Below are 19,823 nucleotides of genomic sequence, written 5' to 3'. Positions count from 1 at the left end.
GGAGGCCCTACCCCCAAAACGCATGCCGCCTGGGGTACACCGCCCCACACTTGCTACGCCACGGCCCACCAGTCTCCCTTGATGACAAGCTAGCCCTGCTTTGGTGAAAGCGCCACAAGGAGACCCAGGACCCCAGCAGGGTTCGATCTAAATCTCTACCAGTAGGCATTACTTGTTGAGTAGTTCCCAGTTATGTGAAAGAAATTACCTTAATCCGCGACACGTTTAACACTTGCTGTTGAATGAGACCCATCAATTTTCCCTGGCACTATGGGAGCACAGGGTAGTTATGTAGGAACGTAAGCTGTATGAGGCAGAGGCATACAGACTCCATTCTGACCTCTGTCCACTCTTCATTCTGTAGGACACTTAGCTCTCATTCCCAATGGGGTTGCAAGGCTGCAATGCAGTTGGGGCAATTTTTAGGAGCGAATTATATATTTGTGTGATCCGATAGCTGCCCTATGACTTGATCACTATTTTAGCCTCAAGAGGGTTGAATTCTGGGAGTGTTTTCAGATTTGCACTGTACTGACCCAGGGCATGTCACAACTGAAATATCTGAAGAACGGGGATTGGTGTAGCCCTGATCATTCTTGACAGATTCTCCAAGGATTTAAAGTGACCAGGACCCCAAACAACAACCAACTTGGAAAGGCCTCTGAGGTCTCATGAGCAGAACTCCTCCAATCTGGTCACGTATGTGAAGCATTTACCCTGCTACAGGACATCTTTCTCACTAACCAGCCTTGCCAGTCAACACTACTACTCACCTTTTTCTAGAATCCAATGCAATCTTGGTAGGTGTGGGCAAGGAGTCAGGAATCTGTGTGCTGTATAAGAAACCCAGTTGAAACAACCGTTCATATTCGTCCATATCTGTGTGAAAAACAGTCATTTATGACAAACAACTACATAGACCTATATCTGACATTACCAGGCAGACATCATACACTGACTGGATTCACTTGTCCCAGAAGATTCTCTGGGACTTCCCGCTCCACAGGAACGCATGCAAGATTCTCCACACTGTGTTGTAATATCTGTCTGGCATCTCAAATGGATAATTTTCAATACCATAAAGGAGCCTCAGGACCCCTACCATTTTAAAAAGAAACTTTCATGGGCAGATTTACAAGAAACTAACGCAGCGCAGTGCCACAAGTCATTTTGCTGCGCAAGTTAGTTTCGAAGCACAGGGATGCAACATATTTACAACAACATATCTCATCTCTGTGCTTCCCCCTGCGCTGGCGCACACGCTGATGCCATGCCCCGGCACAGGCACCCTTCACCATGGTGCAAGAATCCCTGCGTCGTGGGGAGATTGTTTTTGTGCAGGAAGGGGCACCTCCCTACAAAAAAATCAAATGAGGTGATTTCCTTTTTCAATGCATGCTGTAGAATGCAGCACGCATTGAAAGAGGAAAAAAACGAGGAGAAATAAAAACATTTCTCCTCCTTTCACCTCGCTACGGCATTCTGATGCATTTCCAGATTTCCGATTGCTAGTAAATCTGAAAAAGCATCAGTGGACATGGGTGTTGCGTGGGAACACCCACCGCAACACCCATGTCACACCCCTAACATGCAAAGTGTTGCGTGAAAAGGGGCGATATTTACAAGCACAGGTAAAGCCACGCAGGGTGGCTTTACCTGTGCTTGTAAATATCACGCAGCAGGTTGCACTGCTGGTGCATCATCAAGAAGACGCACCGGCGGCGCAAGGGGTTGTAAATCTGCCCCACAGCCTCAAAGGTATCTCCGTAGGTCAGCCATCAGAGGTGCAATTTTGAGATCCCAACATACTGCTGGAACAAATGAGGTGTCTATCTTTAAATATTTGAAATTATGCATCTGTATCTGCTGTTGTGGCTGCCAATCAACCACCGACTACCTGTCTTTTGCTGGAACAATAATATACTTGTCTCAATTTACAGTAAAGCTAGATGCCTCCCTGTAGAGAACGAGTATCTTCATCAACCTCTAACCGATCTGTCTTGAATAGCAGAGAAACAGCATATTGACATCTGTGTACAGCAACCTCTGGCCCTCTAGTCCACCCTTCCACTGAAAGTCAACTGAAAAACCATCCTTCTTGAGACAGGCAGCCAAAGGTTCGACAGCTAGGGCAAACAGCAATGGTGAAGGTGAGTAACTCTGTCTTGTGAAACTCTTGATAGGAAAAGGATCTGGCAAAACACCAACCATTCGGACATAGACCCATGGGTCGTTCTATAGGGTGTACACAGAGAACAGAAATTTGTGGTTGAAATTTAATCTAAGCAAGGCTTCAAAACAAAACTTCATCTTTGGTATTTGAAGGCTTTTCCACAATCCATGAACCTCAGGTTGTAGGGGCCCTAAATTTGTCTGAGTGTAACCAAGCAATCTGTAAATGTCCCAGGCATAAATCCATTCTGGTCTGGGAGGATCAGTGATGCCACCACTTCTACTAGTCTGTTCACCAGCACCTGTGATAGGAGTTTGATGTTTATCAGTGAGATGGGTAGACAGAATGCACAGATGTCTGGGGGAGTCGTCCCTGTTTTAGTATGACAGAGATCATGGCTCTCTGGAGGTCAAATGCAAAGGATCCTCATTCATGAGTATCAGGAGGTGTGGGACCAGGAAGCACACTTGAAGAAATTGTCAGGAGGGCAGTTTGGGCCCTGTGTCTCGCATGCCTGCATAGTTCCCAGAGCCTCTCCGATCTCCTACTCCATAAACAGAGCTTCTAATAGTTGTTGACTGATGTACATGAGAAAAGCCAGGTATTGGCAGTTTTTACGTGAGCGAGTAGGCCAAAATCATAAAACCCTACAGACTCCCTCTTGATTAGATCATGTGAAACTCTGCTACAGCGCGTGCCCATTCTTTAAGATTTAGCAAGTAGGATTAATAGACACTATTTTGCAAAGCTCAGCTCATGTTGGCGAGGGATGGTAAGGGAGTGTATCATGGGGTTTCTGTCTCAGCCTTGGCAGCTGCCTCTCAAAGCTGAATCCATGGTGCGAATAATGCTCGTTATTGCTATCTGTTGTACTGGGAGGAGATGTTGCTTTGTAATGAATGAACACTGTCTTTCTTGCTTGAGAACCAGACTGACTGGCAATGTTCCTTTGCTGAAGAAGGACATATTTACCTGTGCTTGTAGGTAATGTGAAGGCATACTGTAGTCGCTCGGCTTTAGATGTCATTCAGCTGACTAAACCTCCACTCTCTAAAACAATCCTGCTACCTAGTTTTATTTCTGAATTGCGCTTCAACGCCTATGTCAGCAGCTATTCACAACTAGAGCGGTGCCATGCCAAAGGAAATGTATAGAAGTGGGTGAAGGTGACAGCAAAGCCGAGAGCATCCATCACCACAGTACCTGCCAGGTATTTAATGTCTGCAACTGCCATGGAGACCATAACCTGCTTAGCCAACCAATCTATCGTACTATAATAAAGGAAGAACTTTCAGCCTTTGAGGCGGGTAAACTCAGGAACCACAGCGCCAATCCACACACCCGATACACCGTTGAAATCGTCAGGGTGTGTAGATGGTTATAGGCTATATAAATTTAAAAAAAAACGTTATTTAAAAAATTTACAGAAAAAAAAGTAGTCCATCCGAAGTAGCGCCGGCCGCGACGTGCGTGCTCAAGTCAGGAGCGCGGGTAGGAGCGGTGTCCAGGAGCGCGACGAGGAGTGGCGGACATGGCGCGGGGGAGGAGCGGTGACGTGAGGAGCAGCGGACAGGCCAGCGGCGGTGCAAGCAGCGGACAGGCTGGAGGAGCGGCGGCTGAGGTAAGGGAGCGGCGGACATGGCGTGGGGGAGGAGCGCTGACGTGAGGAGCAACAAACAGGCCAGCGGCGGTGCGAGCAGCGGACAGGCTGGAGGAGCGGCGGCTGAGGTAAGGGGACCCATGTCGGGGCAGGCGGGGGACGGGCTGGGCGGGGGCCCGGGCTGCAGGAGAAAAGAGAATGATCCCATGTTTTTATGGTGAAACAGCAATCATTAACACACCTCTAGGCCAAAAAGATTAGCTATGATGTAAGCTTTCCCAGCCAATGTACACTCTGTAGAACGGATTGGTCAGCTGTACACCTCTGCAAACAAGAACAGACATATTTAAAGCACTATATCAGCAGCGGACAGGCGGGAGGAGCGGCGGCTGAGGTAAGGGGACCCATGTCGGGGCAGGCGGGGGTCGGGGCAGGCGGGGGACGGGCCGGGCGGGGGCCGGGCTGCTGGACAATGTCAGGGCGGGTGGGGGTCGTGGAAGCCTGTTGCTCCCGGACAACGTCGGGACGGGCTGCTAGTAAAAAATAAAGAGGTTTGTTCAACTTGTTCTCTACCTCATATATGCACTTCTGCAACACCAGCCTGGTGGCATATCCCACACATGGGGCAATATTTTTGTATCTATATCGTCACTGCCTCAAGTTGCTTGAGCATGGATGTCTCTTTGGTCGAGGCTTATGCATGTTCCAGGGCTAACACTTTCTTCTCAAGCCACTCCTATGGATTCCCTGTCCCATTCCTTGCCTCTCAGATATGCCTTAGCCTTCTCACGTAGCACTGCCTTATATGCCTCTGTTAGTCCTAACATTCTCGGTGTGGTATTCCCCCAAAACGTTTGCCTTCACTCCCTGAATTTTGGCTGAACTCGTTTTTATTGGCACTGGGACTCTGTGCACGTTACCCCATAAATCAGTGCTACAGTGCTTGTGCTCTCTCTTTAAAACATGGTAACATTAGACTAAACCTAACTGGCATATTTCATTTTCTTGTAAGTCCCTAGTAAATGGAACTCTAGGTGCCCAGGTTGTGTAAATTAAATGCTATAAGTGACCAGCCGCCCTCTTTGTGACCAGCCGCCCTCTTTGTGTCATCCAATAAAGTAGCACTACAAAACGTGCCCTAGACCTGCCATTGCAGTTTGTGTGTGCAGTTTTCAACAGCCATTTCGCCCTGGCAACATAAACATTTTGCCAGACATCAACCTTCCTTTTTCATACATATAAGTCACCCCTAGGTTAGGCTCTAAATATCCTATGGGCCGGTTGCAAGCTAATTAAAAAGTTGGACATGTACTTTTGACATTACATGCCGTGGAAGTGAAAAACTCTTACATTCACTTTTCACTACTGCAAGACCTGCCTCTCCCATTGGATAACATTGGGTTAACTTGGATGTATGACGTTACAACGCATGCTATTACAACGCATGCCTTTACGATGCAAGTTTTACAACGCAAGTCGTTAAAACGACTTGCGTTGGGGGGCGCTGGATAGTTAATAGTTTAATTTACTATTCCAACTCCAGTCCCCGTGGATAGTAGGGAAGGTGTTGGAAACTATTCCCTATCCTAGAGCGCCCCCCAGCGCAATTCGTTGTAAAAGTTGCGTTGTAATGGTTGCGTCGTAAAGGCACTTCGTTGTAAAAGTTGCGTTGTAAAGGATGTTCCCCGGTTAACTTATTACACTTAATAATTGATGTTTCAACTGTGAGCAGGAAGGAATCTCAAGTTTGGTTTCTAAGGAATTGTAATTTAAAACCCTCTTTAAAGGTAAAGTTGGATTTTAAGTCAGAATTCTGAAAATGCCACTTTCGGAAAGTTGGCATTTTTTGTCACAACTATTTGGTACCTTTATCCTGGGTCACATAACCAGGTAAAGCTAGCAGTTGTTCACTATGTACTGCTCCCAGATGGTGAAACAAAGGGGAAATAGGTGTTGGCAGAATGGGTCATCTCTCACTTGATGAGGGGGAGGAACTGTAACCTACCACACTTGCGCATCACAAAGGCTCCGCCCTGCACACTCTCAAAGGATTTTGACACTAGTCTTTTGTGACCCCAGTGTTATGTTTGAAAAATCCCATTCTTATTATATACTTATTTCGTGCCATAGTAGGTTAGCAGTGTGCGGCTAAATGGCATCTCATTTGTATTCACGTTATGCAACCCACGGAGTTATCCTTGTAATGCACTAGCTTCAGTTAGCCATTGTGACTCCATTTTGTATTTCGCAATCCCCATTAGGCTGTGTCTGAACTAGGCCCCGTCATTCATTTTGCTTGCCTCAGCCAAACACTGTATTTAGTTATTATTTTCTCTTTCGTTTAAGGTTGCCATCTGAATTACTAATGAATAGGCCATTCCACCTTTGCATACCTATCCATGTATGTAGCTCTGCTCCCACGGTAGGAGACGCTGAGACCCAGCACGGCAACTTTGAAACTGTGATAGTGTATACCCATCTAGCAGGTGGTAGCCCATCCTTCTGTGCCTCCTTTGTTCGTGCTCAGCCTGAGTCGGTAACTTTCCACTGTGGGCGTGGTTAGGGGGTTCCTGGAGGAATGGTTATGAGTTGCAAACTGTTGGGGGGCCAGTCCCTCGGTAGACATCTTAGGGTGCAGGTCAGATAGGACTCCTCTGCAGAGTATTACTAATAAAATGTCTGTTTATATTCTCTACTGTCTGACTGACTCTTCATTGCTTGGGAAGGCATAGCAGGTGGTTGTAAATAACCCGGGTGGCCCCTAAGGGCCCCTTCCTTCACCAGACAAGCTGACACCATGGCAGGGAGGTAGGAAATTCCAAACACCTCCGAGGGTAGGAACCTCCAGACCCTTCTCCTACTTCAAAGTGGGCACCAAGTATAAATAATTGATTCTCAGACCCAACTATTTAGTACACCTCTAGACATGTAGAAGACTCAGAAGGACTGTTGTGCCGCTCTGCAATAAGGACTGCTACTCTGTTGCCATGCTGCCCTGCGGCCCTGCTGCCTGAGTAAGAAAGACTGGACCTGCATCTTGATCCCCGGACCACCAGAGTGACTCCAAGGCCCTGAAGGAAAAGCACAGAAGCAGACACTCTATTGTTTCCATGGACTCTTTGATAAGTCAATGAAACAAGTGAACAGTTAAGTCAGATTCTTTTCTTTATTGCTCCATTGCTTTATCAAAGAATCCATGGAAACAGTAGAGTGTGTGCTTTGGTGCTTTTCCATCAAGTTGTCCATACTGTCATACAGTACGGTACTCTGTGTGAGCACCACCAAAAGGACTTCCTATTTTTCCTCGTTTGTGATGCTTGGAACTCACTCACTACCCAATATGATTGATTTTGATGTGCAAGAGTGTAGCTTAGCTACCTGTTGTTTATCTAGTCTTTGACTCCAAGGGCTTGTTGGGCTGGCTTCCTGATCGGAGTCTCAAGGACAAAAAAGGCTCCAACCACCTTGAACCCAGCACCTGGACTCTATCTGCTGTGAATATTGCCCCCCAAGTAGAGCCACCCAACTATGCACCTTTGGAAGTAGGCCTGAAGGTGCATTGCCAGCAAAGCTGTGGTCCTGTGAGCAGAACCAATGCAGCATGATGCATCTCCCCTTAGCTGTTTAGAAACCACCGCTGATCTACGTATCCTAGACGTAGGACTTCCCATCACAGCCCGCAGCTCCCTCAGAACTGCAGCTGCACGGCACATCCTCAACTGAGGCTTTTGCATCGCAAGCCCTTTGCCTACAGCATCCTTGACAACAACGCAGGACTGTGCATTACAGTCCCACTGCTTCTTCAGAACCGCTGCTGCATGATGCATTCTCAACATTGAAATTCACATCGCAAGTTCCCCGACGACGGCATCTTTTAAACGATGCAGGACTCTTCATCAGTGCCCTGCAGCTTGTCGTACCCGCTGCTGCAAAACGCATCCTTTGTCTCTTCATTTTTTATAGAAACAGGTTCATACCACATGTGCACATGGTGGAACAACAGTTTATAAGTGGCACAATATGATCGAAGGGGGCGAGAGGGGGAAGGAGGGGAAAATGAGGGGTTACAGGGGAAGGCCACGTAGTACACATAGAACTGATGAGACTGACTTTCCGTGTGCTGTACATCCCACTAGGTAGTTAGTGTTGAAGAGCCAGTGGACCATTGTCCCCCGGGGGGAGGTCATGTTCAGGTGGCCGAGGAAGGAGAGGGTAGGCAGAGGCCACGTCCTGGTAGCGGGATGGCGTGGACAGCAGGGTTAGAAGGGAGAACATGTGCTGGTGATGGGGGCCCGTGTCATCGGGCTGGTGTATGCTGCGGCCCACAGTCAGGGGGGGAAGGGTGTGCTCCCCGTGAGGATGCGTAGAGGGTGGCGGGGATCGCGATGGTGGTTCTCAATGCTGAGGGGGTCCACATACCTACGTGTCTGGGGGGAGGGGAGATGGGGAAAGGAGCAGGTACACCGGGAAGAAGGGGGTAAGAGGGTAAAGGGTCAAGGTGGGGGAGGCACAGTTACGGGGTAAGGGAGGTACAGGAAGAGCATATGAAAAGGCAGGGGAGGTGGGGAAAGAGGAGCGAGGGAGGGGGAATCATAGGGGGAGGGAAGGGAGAGGGGAAGGTCATGGAGGAGAGAGGAGGCAGGAGGTGACGCAGAGGTAAAAGAGCGTGAGAATGTAGGTGTTGGGGCTCGGGTGATTCCGGGCCTTCCAAGGTTGTGTCAAGAGTCGCCTATGTGGCCCCCTAGTATGCTGGCCTCAGTACTTTGGTTGCGGTGTGGGAAGGGGGTAGTAGTGGTGCCTCCCATTTCAGGGATCTTGCTGTAGGCAAGGGGCCCATGTCTGTATGAAAACCTCTGCCTGGTCTTACAAGTTATAAATAACTTGACATGCATCACTCTCTGGATCATTGATACTGTCCAGTCCTACTGAGAAGGGGGCATTGGCGATCTCCATTGGTGGAGGATACATATCTTGGCCGTGGCTAGGGCCGTGTGGGGAAGGCGGCATTGCGGATGGGAGATGTCTGGCAAGTCCCCGACGTCATGGAGAAGAATTACGGGGGGAGTAAGGGGGAGTCGCAGTGGTATGGATGTTCCCGAGGTGTCCCCGAAATACGACCAGAAGGGCCAAACCGAGGGCATTCGCAGAGGATGTGAGTGAGATCACAGTGGGTGTCCGCACATCTTCCGCAATTCGTACGGGGAAGGAGACCTGCCCACTTCAGATTCATCGGAGTCCAGTGCCATTCATTGAGCGGTTTGAAGAGGCAGAATTTTAAACGGGCTTCATGGGTGCCTCTGTCCTGCACCTTCAGGCTGTTGCACAATCCTCTTCCTCAAGGGTTATCTGAAGGCAGCCTGCTATTTTGTGCAGAGGCTGCGTAGAAGAGGTTTGGAAAAGAGGTGGCTTGTGAGTGTACTGTAGTGTCCAGACATCATTCCCTTGTGACGGCCCCACATAGTCAGGTAGACTACCACCAGTGAAGATTTTGGGGACCATGGGCGGGGGCCTAAGCAACATTTCAGGCAGTGTTGCAACTGCAAGTGATGCCAAGCTTGAGATGGATGGAGACCAAACTTCTCCCTCAGATGGTCAAAGGGCTTCAGGTCTCCGTCAAAAAATATTTGGTCCATGGAGTGTATGCCCACCTCCATCCAGTTGGTTAAGCATGGTGCCTGGCCATCAATTTACAAACTGTTGTTACCACCTAATAGTGCCCTATCATGCAAGAACGGATCCACCCCGAGTAGGCAATGAGCGTGTTGTCAGGACATTTGTGTGGCCTGCAGCACAAGATGCAGGACCAGGCTAAAGGGCGTGGTCCCCGTAAAGAAGATCAAGCCCCTTGTCTCCAAAAAGAAGCAATTGCTCTGTGTATGTCCACTGCTGTGGTTCCGGGGTGTCGAGAGCAAGTATGCTACTTGCGAGAAATGAAGAACAAGGGCGTAAAGTTTCATGGATGGGAGGACCAGGCCTCTGCATCAGCATCGCACCATGAGCTGGGATGTAGCCATACGGGACCGCAAGAAGCCCCACACCAAAGACCAGAACTGGGAGTCGATGTGGCACAAAGTGGTTAAAGGGACCATTATGGGGAACCTACCTAATGTACATAGGTTTCCCTGAGAAGTCCGCTGCTATGAAACTTTCATGGCCTTCGTATGAGTATGTACCATGTGAGCGGGCTGCAGACAGCATTTGCCAGGCCTGTTCGTGCCACAGGAAGCAGGCGATGAGAGGCCGGGGTCATGTTGAAGAATCCTGTTGTGGTGGACCGATGCGTTGGCCCGCTGCATCTCCTATGGAGGTTCAAAGACCAGTCTGTTGAGAGTCAGGAGGACGTCCCTGAGAAAGGACTTAGCACCAGGCCCCTCTGCATACTCCGGGAAGCTGAAGAAATGGACATTGTCCAACCTGCCCTGATCCTCCAAGTTTATGACCTTGCTGCACAGGAATATGAGTTCCTGGTCCCGCTCTGGTAGGGGTTGAGGTGTACTTCCATCACGGAGACTTGTTGGTCCAGTCCATCAACGTGGGCCTGGAATCGCAGTCTGGATGTCTATTCGTATAGACTTGGTTTCAGCTGCCAGTGAGTAGATGTTCGTGTCCATGCCCTTCAACCGCTGACCCACCACCATGAATTTGAGGATACGCTCCATGGTGGTATCCTGAGCACTGGCTGTGGGGAGCTGGGGCTGGCGAGCTCTGGTGCAGCTGTGCCCCTTGGGTTGGCTATGGTGTGAGGTTGGTTGAGTGCTCAGTGAAGAGGAGTTGCCGCACTGGTTTCCCCATGGCCTTGCCAGGAGACATCGCCAGCCTCAACTCTGGGCCTGCAGGTGGGGGGGTCCTGCCCCCTCATGGCTTGTGACACTGCTGTTGCAGAGGCCCCCTGGGGGCCACTACCTGGTCGTACCTGATATAGTCTGGAAGTATATAGAGCAGCGGTAGCGCTGAGACACGGTTAGGAGTGGAGGAGGGAGTGGCTCTCAGTAGTCCTGGACTGTGGGTTCCTCTGCATGTTGATCAGGGGGTCGGCAATCCCCAGGGTTACAGTTCTCAAGGTGAAAGGCCATGGGTCAGGAGGTATGTGGGTGGTGGCACGATCCGTGACCAGTGCAGGCCGTCCAGTTCGCCCCTGGTTCAGGCCCAGCCAGTACAGGGGGGCAAATGGTGCCCGCCTCTCCGCAGAACCCTTTGCTTGGGGTCAAAGCAGTGGTGTGGCTTTGTCTGCAGTGGCTACCCAATGATAGACCATGGGTTGAAGAGGTGGTGTCGCCGCAGAGAGGCATTGTCCCAAGTGGCTCTGCTGCACGTGGTCCTTCGACTACCTGGCAACCACGATGGTCGCTGAAAGGGACCTGGAGGAGGTCTCAGCGGTCCTGTAGGCAATGCAGTGACTGAGCGGGTTGCAGGTGGTGGTTACTGGGCAGGTCCGGGCAAGACCAAGGTGGGCCACCCTTGCTCTGCAATGTGCATATAATCCAAGAAGTGGTTCTGAGGGCTATACTGGCAACCACCATTGTGTGGATGGTAGGCAGGACTCACTCACCGGTGGCCCCAATCTGCGTGGGGGCCCCTGTGGTTGCACGGTGCTATATAAGGTCCAGTTGTGCCTGTCCAGGCCCCTCGAAGTCAGGCCATCACTCCGGATGCTCCCCGCTCTGGCGGGGATGCTTGCATGTGGGAGTGATGGAGCCGTACGTCAGCACACTACTGCCGGCCTCAAGCTGTGATCTGGGTGGCCCAGCTCCAGAGCCAGGCTTGGTGTCTGCCGGGATGGTGGCCTCCTTTGTGGGTGGTAGAGGCTGGTCACGCTGCAGTGCCAAGGGTTGCGGCATCTCCTGTGTCCTCAGGCCCAACACTCCCCACCTCGTGCAGCCAGGCCGGAACGAGCTAGTGTTACCCTGGAGCTGCGGGTAGCGACGAGCCCAGAGTGAGAGAGGTGATCTGTAGATTGGGCAACCAGTCTATCAATTCTGGGGCCACTCACAACAGGCGAGTCAGCAGAGCCAGTCTCGGAGCCCAGATTGGTCCAATTTCTAGTGGGGGGGGTGGAGGCCTTCTGGGGCGGCGGTTCCCATCATAGGTGGTACGGGCGCACCACAGCACTGTCGGCTGAGGCTTCTGTTTTGCCTCTGGGCCCAGCGTCCATTCAACTGATGCGGGCTGGATCAGGAGGAGCCGGTGTCACCATAAGGTTGCTGGTGGCATTCAGAAGGCAGAAGTTGGGTGCCTCGCACAACAGACATGACAGGGAGACAGGTCACAGAGCCCCCGCCATGCTGTAGTACCGCTGCTGCCGACCAGGGCCCGTCTCCAAGCGGAGTTACGGGATCAAGTGGCTATCTTCACTCGTAGCCACACCACGCACTCAGCCACAAAACATCCTTGATGCAGGATCTCACACCAAACGCAACCAGGATTTAACCACTTGGCTGCTAAGGGGTGTGTGCGAGGTCCATTCACTTTCCATTGAAATCAATGGAAAGTCCATGACGAGTTACCCTTGTCATTAGCGCTGAAGGGGTTAAAGTACTTTGTTCAGCAGGCCTACCTTGGTTTCTGTTTTCGGCCCGTGCTCCATCGCAGTAGGCCTGAACTTATGAATTTGTCCCAGCCCGATGTGAACATATAACCACAGTTGGCACTTTGCACTTCTAGGCTCCATTTTTCACTTACATTTTAAAATTGCAAATCTCTGGTTCTTCTGATTGGAGTATTGTCATTTTTGTCTCAATTAATTTATTAAATTTCACTCTATGTTTCTAAATGGGTATGGCATTGCGTTGTGTTTTCCCTTTATAACAGTTTGAAGTGCTGCATAAATACTTTACACATTATCTCTAAGTTAATCCTGACTGATTTCTGACAAGCTACTAGAATGTTAAGCACAGATTAATTTGTTTTTTGCTTCTGGTTCACCCTGACAGAGATTATGGTAGCTGCTTGTGTAGGGTTTCAAACTCCTCAACCAGTAACTCAGTTTCATACACTCAGGTTTCATATGGCCCACTGGCAGCTGTCTTATATCTCCAGCTGGCGCTACTCTATTAGTGCCATCCAGGACACTGTCTCCGGGTCTGTAGTTTGCCCCATGAGCTCTGCCAGATCACAGGGTCTCTCCCAACAGAAGAAACACAGCTAGCCATGCATGGCTCTCTCCACAGCCACCCTGTAGTCTGGGTCTCCAAGAGGCTCTCAGTGGGCGCTGCATCTCAACCGTCACTGACTTGCGCCCTGGAGCATAACAGGGCCATAGCTAGGTCAACAGCGCAGCTGACTCAGATGACTGATCTCCAACCCCAGTGTCCTCTGGCAGCAAGGCTTATTCGTTCGGGCATAAACAGTGGGATGAGCACTGTGGGAGCCACCTCTTCCCAAGTGCCTCTCCCAGCACTGCTTTCTGCATCTTCACTCTTCAAGCCATCGTGATCTAGGACTTTGGATGGCCCATCTGCTGCCACATGGTCAGAAGAATGGCCATCAAAGTGGTACAAAAGGGGGTGGTGACGGACGGAGCATCTGAACTAATCAAACACTCACACCCAGTCAACAGATCTGGGTTTAATCCATCACCGTTCTTTAGCCCACTCTGCCACCCCAGTTCAGACATGGCCATATGCAAATCAGTCTGACCCTGTGCCTCATGGGAACAGTCCAGCCCGAACTGCCAAGCCAAGCCTTCCCTGGACCGGATTCAAGCTTCCTAGGACCGGTTTCTGTCATTACAGCCGTCTTCAGCCAGGCTTGCTTGAATCCAGTGGCAAAGTGAGCAAGGGACTCACGTCTGAGCATACCCTGACAACTTATGGCGAACAAAACGGTACAAAAGGGGGTGGTGATGGACGGAGCATCTGAACCAATCAAACACTCACACCCAGTCAACAGATCTGGGTTTAATCTGAGCATAACTGTTCTTTAGCCCACTCTGCCACCCCAGTTCAGACATGGCCATATGCAAATCTGTCTGCCCCTGTGCCTCATGGGAACAGTCCAGCCCGAACTGCCAAGCCATGCCTTCCCTGGACCGGAAACAAGCTTCCGAGGACCGGTTTCTGGCATTTCAGCCGTCTTCAGCCTGGCTTGCTTGAATCCAGTGGCAAAGTGAGCAACTGTCCCCATGAGGCACAGGGTCAGACTGATTTGCATATGGCCATGTCTGAACTGGTGTGGCAGAGTGGGCTTAAGAACGGTGATGGATTAAACCCAGATCTGTTGACTGGGTGTGAGTGTTTGATTGGTTCAGATGCTCCGTCCATCACCACCCCCTTTTGTACCACTTTGTTCGCCATAAGTTGGCAGGGTATGCTCGGACGTGAGTCCCTTGCTCACTTTGCCACTGGATTCAAGCAAACCGGGCTGAAGACGTCTGAAATGCCAGAAACCGGTCCTCGGCAGCTTGTTTCCGGTCCAGGGAAGGCATGGCTTGGCAGTTCGGGCTGGACTGTTCCCATGAGGCACAGGGTCAGACTGATTTGCATATGGCCATGTCTGAACTGGGGTGGAAGAGTGGGCTAAAGAACGGTGATGGATTAAACCCAGATCTGTTGACTGGGTGTGAGTGTTTGATTGGTTCAGATGCTCCGTCCATCACCACCCCCTTTTGTACCACAGAAGAATGGCCATGCCACTTCTCTGCTGCCACACATTCTTTTTTAGGTAGGAGGGAGTGCTACCCACTCTTCAGTTCCCAATGGATGCAGACTTACCAGAATAACAATCTACACTGAAATATGTGCCTGATCGTAACCACTGTCATGAAGGTGAACTATGAATGGGCACATGCAACCATGTGTAAGGCACAACAAAATATCTGGTGTATTGTGGTCTTGAACCTGAAGTCATACCCTTGTTAATGCCCTTTGATCCTGAAGCAGCACCTCTCACTCCTTTTGATCGCCCTCTCCTCCAGCACGATTATCAACCCATGAGTGGTGTAGAGACCTGGAAAGACTTTGGGCAGCATTTCTAGAACCCCCAAAAGAATGCGGTGATCTCTACTGAAGAAGGACAACTATGCTGAAACACATATCTAGAGATATCACACATTGACTGCACCAACAAGGGTGAAAAACTAAAGACTGCCACTGAAGTAAGTGTTGTCATGGACTGCACTTACCATGATGCATTTGGGCTAACTAAGTACTGGGATGTGATTAGGCCTGGGCAGTAAATTCCGTTCCGCTCGCGGAATTTGGGTAAATTTGCGTTCCGCGGAGAACGCAAAATTGCCCAAAAATTCCACAATCCGCAGCTTCACGAAATGTTTTGCTTGTTCGCGCTTTCAAAATGCGTGTTCGCAAGATATTTCTCCCCGAGCACGCCAACAGCGTTGGCGAACACGCAGAACAAGCATTTCCGCGTGTTCGTAGAACTTTTGCGTGTTCGCTGAGATTTTTACCATTTCGCAGAGCTTTGTGTAGCACGACTACGCAAATTCCGCCACCCCTAGATGTGATACAGTGCGCTCCCACTCCCTATGGGTTTGAAAAAGCCTTAAATATCTAGGGGATCCTTTTGATGTTGACTGCAACTGGCAGCATCTTTTGGATGTAAGAAGATGGGAGTTGGAGCAGTGTAACAAAGTGGTCTTTTGGTTTTATTCTAAACAAGGATCCATACCAGTAGACACCATAATTAGTACTTATAAAGCAAGGTAGATTTCAGTGGCAACCTATGGTGCAGGCATTGGGAGGATGTAACCTTGTAGCAAGGTCATGACTGATTGCCATATGGTTGGGTCCAAACTGAGGTGAGATGGTGTGCGAAAAGCGATGGACTGAGATGCTGCCCTGAATGATTCCCAGTGACTGAGATTAATTCAAGCATTCCGTCCACCACCTTGTTTTTTGATGCCCTGAGTGTGATGGGTATGCCCAGATGTAGATCCTCTGCTCACTGTGCCACTGGAACTAAGCTATAGCTGGCTGATGATCCATATTAAGGGTGAAAACAGTTCTGCATTGCTGGTGTTCCGGTTCAGGGAGGACCTTTCCTAGCAAATCAGGCTGTACTGTTCCCAGTGGAGCAGAGTCCATACTAATTTCAATATGGCTGACTCAAAACTGAGGTGGCATTGTGGGCAAAAAACAAAGGATTGGGATGTGGCCCTAGTGATTGTCAAAGGCTGAGATTAATTCAAGTACTCCACCCATCACCTTGTTTTTGTGATGCACTAAGAGTGACAGGTATGCCCAGATCTTGGTCCTCTTCTCACTGTCCCACTGTAGCTGGCTGATGAGCCTAATAAGGGTGAAACCGGATTGCTTGTGTTCCAGTTCAGGGAGGAACTGCCTGGCAGTTCGGGCTGGACCATTGCCTTTGGCACTGGGTGAAAACGGATTTCCACATGGCTGGGTCCAAACTAGGGTAGCATGGTGGGGCAAAAATTATGATTTGTAATTTGGTCCTGAGTTAATAGCCAGAGGCAATAGCTCACTTAATTTCCACAACGGCCCCCAGCGCCTTGAGACCCGTAAGGGTGAGTAGTTTGTGCTTTACAAATACGGATTTACACCTTAGTGCCAGGACTGGTGACCCTGTGCTGCAGTATCCCACCTTATTTATTTTTACTTTTTTTACGGTGTTGTCCAGCTTTGTTTTACATATTACATATGTTAGCTAAAGAAACAAATAAAATAGGCCTTGGCAAAGTCAATAGATCTGTCTTTGGTCGCAAGCCTTTTTGCTTTGTCAATGTTTGCTTTTGGTGTTATAGTTTTTGCAAAACTCTATTGTTGGGGAAGCTGCTGGTCACTCGTGAATTTAAAAAAAACATTGGGTAAAACCCAAAAAAATGTGGGTTTTAAAAAGCACACATCCCCATGGTAGTCTTATATACTTAAGGGAACTAATTTGTGTGTTGATGCCCTGCATATGAAAGGACAAGATACCGTCACTCACTGTGACTGAAGTTGGCTGACCCACTGCCCTGGACGGAAGATACATGTGAATGACTCAATACCAGATCAAAAGATGAAGATGGCTGGCTAAAAGCCACTATAAATAAGCATATTAGACATAAAAGTTTACTTGATCCAAAAGATGTTGGCAAATGCCACACCTTTAAAAAATTGGACGCATAACAAGGCCAGGCCTGTTGGATTTACAAATGCTTTTTTCGTTCTTTGACCCTGATGAAGGGAATAACTAATTTAGGGATAGCGACAGAAACCTATGCGCCTTTTCGTTTAACATATCCAATGGAAACGGGACATATCTCAAGACAGGCTCATCATACCTTGCCGTAAGCAGTTAATATCTAACTTCTGAGAGGTGGCACTTTTTGGCACAAGAAAAACCTAATAGTAGTGATGCATAATGTACGAGAAATACGTTTTCAGCTCTGCTGGACTCCCCCTGTCTTAATAGTGATCAGAGGCAGCAAGGGGCAGATTTACAAGCCCCTTGCGCCACTTTTGCGTCACTGTTCCCATGTTAAAAATGATGCAAAAGTGGAGCAAGGGGTTTGTAAATCTGCCCCCAAGACTGCAACCAGTAGAGTAGGAAGCGTGCAATAGGCCATGCACGGAAACCGCGTCTCCACTGGTCGGCTAGCAAAATTACAATAATAAATCTGATTCAGTAGGAACCTAAGGCCGCTGGCAGGGGTACCACAGCACCTGCTGCACCAGCCATTGCCAAGCCACAGCCTGTGACGTCGCACTGTTCAGGTCACGGATTCGGCGCGCATACGCCTGTCCACACTTATTGTGGAAATAGCCGTCAATGGCTTGGTCACCGATCTGAGAGACGCATATGGTGGACTGCGTTAGAAACCCTTGAGGCCCCCCGAAGCCTCTCCCGCTGGGCCCTCTGTGACAGATAGGCCTGTACACGCGCCATCTGATTTCCTTCGCGTTGCCCAGGGCATGCCTCGTGGAGCGGAGTGCAGAGGGACGAGGCTGCAGGGGAGTGCCTCGCGGGCAGACGGTACCAGGCGAGCGCGGCACGCGCAGCGGCCCACAGACAGATGCCAGCGGCCTCGTGTCTGCGGACATGCCCCTCCGCCAATCGCGCTGAGACTTTTAACAGCTATACCCAGTAATGGCGGCCAAATGATGGATAATAACGAGAAACTGTACATGAGAACAATTAGCTAAATGATGTACAATGGAAAGGTCCATGATTTTTCTTCCAAAAAGCACTTACTGCTATCAATTCCCCCACCCCGGCAATCATCATTTTTGCAGAAAGATACACGTAATTACAGCTAGACAACAGAGAGTGCGCGCACGTGTGTGAGAAGAATGTGGTTTGGAAGGAGGGGGTTAATTCACGTGGGGCTGGAAAGCTGCATTGTTTTACCTCAAAATCAGCAAGGAGCTGAAAACTTTAATTCGACAAATCCTTTCACTGGCGGTGGAAGCTATCTGCCAGTGTAGAGCTGCTTTTTGTCCCACAATAGCTAACATATCTTGCTCAGCTGCACCCCCTATATGTGGCACTGTATGAACCACCACGACCGAGCTGTAAACCAAAACCAGCACTGGTAAAAATGTCCGAACCAAGGCCTAAGGCCATGCGCAGCATGTGTTGGTCAAATGTGGTGGTCTGAGTGCATGGTCTGGCCATAGGCCAAGACCACTGCCTAACCCGTATAGTATGAGGGGTTCAGGCTCAACCGCTACTGTGTATGTCCAGGATTTGTGCATAGTGGGGTTGGCCGTTTGTGGATAGGTGGGTGCAGACTCTGGGCATAGTCTAAGCTCTGTGTCAGACTTGTCCCACGTATGGCTAATGAGCCCTGTGTCAATCTTGCTCTGTGAATTGCTGGAGATCGTGTGCAGGGAGGTTTGATGCTTAAGGAGGGTTGTGGTGCAGGGCCTTGTCGGAGCTGAGGCACCCAGTCCAAATGCTAATGCGGACTGGATGCAATATCTGGCTAAGGGCTATGACTGATATGCCATAAGTGATGTAATCAATGATGTTATTTAACAGGTCATGAGTGTTGTAATATACAGGGTCATAAATTGGTCATGCTGGGGTACAAGTTATAGTTACTTCACTAAACTATTGCTGAGTATTTCAGTGTTTTTTTAAAATTAATGTTAGCTCAACTCTTGATCCAACACCTAACTTTTTTCAGTGATTTTTTGTGTTTCTTAACAAAAGTTAAGGTCGTACTCCATCTATAACATCATTTTTGTGTGTGTGAGGCTGTCACTGGGTAGTTATAGTAAAGATTGCGTTTCCATGGGAAACACCTTTTTTAGTGTTGCTAACAACTTTGGTGCTTTTTGACAAACCTCCAAGAAACCTTCCAAAAAAGTGCTAATTTTTGACGAGTTTGCACATGAAAAGTTTCAGGGTGAAATGTCAAGCCGGGGCTGAGAAAAAGGGGGGCCCAAAAAACGTTTTCCCCATTAATTTTCTGCAGGAAATTCAGACACAGCTACAGCCCAAACAGATGAATGAATGTACACCAAATTTGGCAGAACACCACATCTTGGCCCAGAAACTGGGCTTTTTGTGATTTGGTATACAGTCCTGCAGTCGTTTTTGAGCAATTAAGGCTAAAAAACTGTGTATATGTCACGCCGCAAAGTATGTGTTCTTATTTTAGGTTTTGGAGCACCTTCCATAACCACTGTGAGAAAATCATGAGAGAAAACCGTTTTCTCTCAAACATGGTTCATCAAATTCCAACATGGGGGCAGGATTTTTTACATTGTAAAATCACCTGAGAGCTCACCAGAATTCTTAAATTGAGTATAGCACTAACAACAAATGATTTAGATTGGTACTAAAATCTGTTATTACGCTTTATATGAGCTTTTTTTCTGACCCTTAAACCTGACATTCATTACAATCCATTCCAGGGAGCACCATGGCCTCGAGTTTTGTAATGGCTGTAACAGCATGGTGGCCATGTTATGGCTAACCATTCAAAGGGGCGCGGAGCTCGGGTCAGGGTGGTCACTGCCCGCTTATGTTTTTTTAAATAATTTTCAGGATGCAGGGACCATGTCCCTAGGTCCTATATTGGCTGCTACAATAGGTTGTCAATGTTGCGGCCAGCAAATTGTTTTTGGGGTCCAACATATGCCT

Source organism: Lissotriton helveticus, chromosome 3_1 (genome assembly GCF_964261635.1).
Source record: "Lissotriton helveticus chromosome 3_1, aLisHel1.1, whole genome shotgun sequence".
Taxonomy (NCBI): Eukaryota; Metazoa; Chordata; class Amphibia; order Caudata; family Salamandridae; genus Lissotriton; species Lissotriton helveticus.
The sequence above is the reverse complement of the archived record's forward strand: the minus strand, read 5'-3'. Positions refer to the sequence as shown.